Source organism: Callorhinus ursinus, unplaced genomic scaffold, assembly GCF_003265705.2.
Source record: "Callorhinus ursinus isolate GAN/ISIS: 27379988/994484 unplaced genomic scaffold, GSC_fseal_2.0 scaffold4289, whole genome shotgun sequence".
Classification (NCBI taxonomy): Eukaryota; Metazoa; Chordata; class Mammalia; order Carnivora; family Otariidae; genus Callorhinus; species Callorhinus ursinus.
In genome coordinates, this window is record NW_027401343.1 from 1 (window position 1) to 4,297 (window position 4,297).

At 36.4% G+C, this 4,297-nt stretch overlaps 1 long non-coding RNA gene across 2 annotated transcripts; it reads left to right on the forward strand.

Annotated features, from left to right (window-relative positions):
- The first annotated feature begins 10 nt into the window (after nt 1–10).
- Nucleotides 11–4,265, forward strand: LOC112818412 (uncharacterized). Of its 2 annotated transcripts, none has more exons than XR_012377519.1 (3): nt 11–1,760; nt 3,371–3,443; nt 3,828–4,265. It is a non-coding gene; the product is annotated as an uncharacterized lncRNA (long non-coding RNA). The 2 variants fall into 2 exon arrangements; XR_003206576.2 differs by having other exon boundaries at nt 12–1,760; nt 3,824–4,265.
- The last annotated feature ends 32 nt before the right edge of the window (nt 4,266–4,297 follow it).

A 4,297-nucleotide genomic window follows, 5' to 3' on the forward strand; every position in this document is an offset into this window, starting at 1 on the left:
GTTTATACTTTAATGCCATATAATTTTTAAGGGCTGTAGTTATAAACGATTCTGTTGTATATATGTATCATAATTATTTAGGCAATTATTTATTATAAAACATTTGCATTCCAATTTTCCCTGTTATTAAGTATTGCAACTTATACCACTCATGCATATAATTTGAATTTTTTTTTTAAAGATTTTATTTATTTGAGAGACAGAGAGCACGAGCAGGGGCAAAGGGCAGAGGGAGAGGGAGAAGCAGACTGCCTGCTGAGCAGGGAGCCCGACATGGGACTCCATCCCAGGATCCCGGGACCATGACCCAAGCCGAAGGTTGATGCTTAGCCGGATTCCCAAGCACCCCACAGTTTGAAATTTTTAACATGAAAAAGCTTATAGATACACTAGGGACATATATGAAGACTGATTTTCAACGAAATTGTCCAAAATTACAGAGGTAGGAAGTGAGAAATGTCTTTTTTTTTTTTTTTAAGATTTTATTTATTTGTCGGAGAGCACAATCAAGGAGCGGCAGGCAGAGGGAGAAGCGGACTCCCTGCTGAGCAGGAAGCTCCGCATAGGAATCGATCCCAGGACCCCAGGATCATGACCTGAGCTGAAGGCAGACACCTAACCTACTGAGCCACCCAGGGGTCCCGAGAAATTACTTTTATCTTGGATTAATTCTTTTTCTACCACAGCACACACTGGTTGATTTTATTTTATTTATTTATTTTTAAAGATTTTGTTTATTTATTTGACAGAGAGACACAGCGATAGCAGGAACACAAGCAAGGGGGTGGGAGAGGGAGAAGCAGGCCCCCCGCGGAGCAAGGAGCCCGATGCGGGGCTCGATCTCAGGAGCCTGGGATCACGACCCAAGCCGAAGGCAGCCGCTTAACCGACTGAGCCACCCGGGAGCCCACAGTGGTTGATTTTAGCCAAACTTCCTTATTCATCAAGAAATTGAAATTTGGCCAAGAAAATTGAGTTTCTTTCTTCTTTTTAAAAATATTTTATTTATTTATTTATTTGAGAGAGACAGAGATAGTGAGAGAGAGCAGGAATGGGAAGAAGGGGGAGAAGCCGACTCCCTGCTGAGCAGGGAGCCCGACTGGAGGCTTGATCCCAGGACTCGGATCACACCTAAGCCGAAGGCAGACGCTTAACCAACTGAACCACCCAGGCGCCCCGAGGAGTTGAATTTCTTAATATGGAGGTTCCGTTAAGCAGAGTGTACATTTAACTTTTTCATTTATTCTAGTCAGTTTCGTTTGTCACAATCTTTGAATAAAAAAAAATACCTTATTATAGTTGCATAATGCAGTTATTCTATATTTTCATGTATTGCTTTTTTTAAATGACATTTGCCAGTTATTTTAATAACACCTACGGCCTGTTTGTTCATTTATTCTTTTATTTACTGGATTATGTTAGGCATTGTTATTTAAGTGTAAAAATCTGAGTTTTTTAAATCAAAAGAGTATAGAAACCACCAGAGCCATAACGTTTGTTTCTGTAAGACAAAAATAAAAGGTTATCTGAACTATTGATGAAATATTTAAAAATCACTATTGGTATAGCTCAGCTGATTTCTAGCCTTAGATTATCGATTGTATTCTCCAGTGATCTGTATTTAATATGTTTCCAATAGGTTCTTTTCAGCCAACAAATGAAATGATGCTCAAATTCTATAGCTTCTATAAGCAGGCAACTGAAGGACCCTGTAAACTTTCAAGGCCTGGATTCTGGGATCCTATTGGAAGATACAAATGGTAATTTCACATAGAGAGCTATGAAAGGGATTTTATTTTAGTGACATAATTATCATATGACTTATTTGTGTGGTTATGTATTAGTCTGAGCAGAAGTGTTCTAACGTACTAGATCCAATTTTTATCTTCCATGTGCTTTTAACACAATTTCATACAAATAGAAAAGTCTTGGGGAAGAGAAGAAGATAAAACCAAAAGGTGTATCAAAGATTAAAAAATATCATTTTCAGTTAGTCTTTCCTTTGATAGAGTTTTTTTCATTTATCGTAAGAAGAGCAACTCCCAAAATCAGTTAAACAAACAAACTCTTCTGCCTCTTGTACCTACCAAGAAAAATAATGACTTTACTTGCCAAGTGACACTGTTTGCCTTGAGCCTTTAGACGATAACTAGGCGTATGACTAAGGGACTGCTGTGCTAACTTTTTATCTAGGCTGTGTTCCTCCTGTCCCACTGTACTTGAATAGAAATTTGATTTTTAATATCCTTAAGAAAATCATAAAATAGCCGGAGATACCTCTGTAACATAGACTGTACGTTATGAACAGAGTATGCTAATTGGTGAAGCATGTCTTAAGAGCCACACATTTTGATGGCTTAATTTCTTTTTTTTTTTTAATTCCACTTATTTATTTGAGAGAGAGAGAGAGCACATGCAGGGTGAGGGGCAGAGAGAGAAGCAAGACTCCCTGCTGAGCAGGGAGCCCGATGCAGGGCTTGATCCTAGGTCTCCGGGATCATGACCTGAGCTGAAGGCAGATGCCCAACTGACTGAGCCACACAGGTGCCCAATGGCTAAATTTCTTTACACTGCATTGGAAGTTCTTAAACTCTTTTGAGGATTTCTTAGTACGGTACTTTCCTCTAAGTTCTTTATGAATAGTCATAGATAATAGGTCAAATGTAATAGCAGTATGTTACCTAATCTGTTTTAGGAAAATTGATTTACTTTATGATTTTTCCTCAGAAATGACCATTGGTTGATTTAAACTGCTTCTGGAAAAAATATGTAAAAAGAAAGGTTTTCATTTTAGGCAGAAATTTCAAAGGACTCTTCTCATCATCTAGGGGTTTAAAAATGTCCTCTGCCTCACATTTTTGTTTTTTTAGAAGTAGGAAACCACTTGTATTTTTTGAGTGTGTAAGTTAGACTCCTGTTTAAATTAATGGAAACTTTTAAGCAAAACTTCTGTTCATTTAAAACATGGCTGTGATAGTTCATTTCATGTAGAGTTCTAAAATGTTCATTTATGTCACTGTTCTTTGTAATACAAAATTTTTGAAGAGTTCCTAGCAAATATTTTTCAACAGTCTATAGTGTCTGCTCTATAGTATATATAATATAGTCTCTGTAATCTATGGTCTATAATCTATGGATGGGCTGTGTATTTACTAGTTTTAAATACTATTCAATTTGACAGTTTATTTACTCTGATACTTATTCTTTAAGATGGTACATTTAAAGTGATCCTTTGAGAGCATCATATCTTTGTGTAGGCTTTAAGTAAAGAGCCCGTTTTAAATTAATGACCCCATAGCATTGACTATAAATTGTATTCTGAGCCATTGGAAAATGTGTCTTTTTGTTATTTGGATATTCTCATTTCTAGGGATGCTTGGAGTTCATTGGGTGATATGACCAAAGAGGAAGCCATGATTGCATATGTTGAAGAAATGAAAAAGGTAGGGGAAATAATTCACAGCAGAAAATGAAAATATTCATGGGGCACCTGGGTGGCTCAATTGGTTAAGCGTTTGATTCTTGATCTCAGCTCAGATCTTGATCTCAGGATCATGAGTTAAAGAAAAAAGAAAGAAAATGAAAATATTCAGAGCAGCTCTAATTTAATTTGTTATCAAGCAAATTAGCTGCTTTGTTTTAAGGAACAAAGAGATTATAATATATTAGGATATAACATCTGAGTTATTGAATTTATTAGTGCTTTATCTGTCTCCTCAATGTTCATCTTAAGGTCAATGTTTTTTCCTTAAGATCGCATTGTAGTGATGTGATTTTTCTTTTTTTCATCTTCCCGGGCTTTCTCCGTTGTCAACTTCTTCAGAAAGTTTGGAAATAAGAATGTTTTGAAGTACTGAAGTCCCTTTCTCAGGAATCTGGGAAGTACCTGGGCTGTCTTGAAACCATTTCTGCTTTGGAACTTTTTACTTAGGAGAAATAGTTAACAACCCTGCCCCTCAGTGTTCTCATCAAGTTTGACCCACAAATTGAGATATTCCTATCACAGGACTTCTTAGTAACAAGCCTTTTTCTGTGAATGCAGAGATCCTTCAGAAGCAGAATAGGATAAGGATTCTTTTAATGTCTCATAATTAAGAGGGAGAGCATTCCTTACTGTTGTCTGTTCAAGGGATTGTTTTGAGGAGCAAATTTATGAAGAAATCTTGGATTTTAAAGATACTCTTAGTGTCTTTTTATAAAGCACCGTTTCTATTTTGGAACTGGATCAGAAATTGTGAAATTTAGGTCTGTTTGATAATCTTAAATAAATTATCTGTGAACATAAAGAAAATCTGTA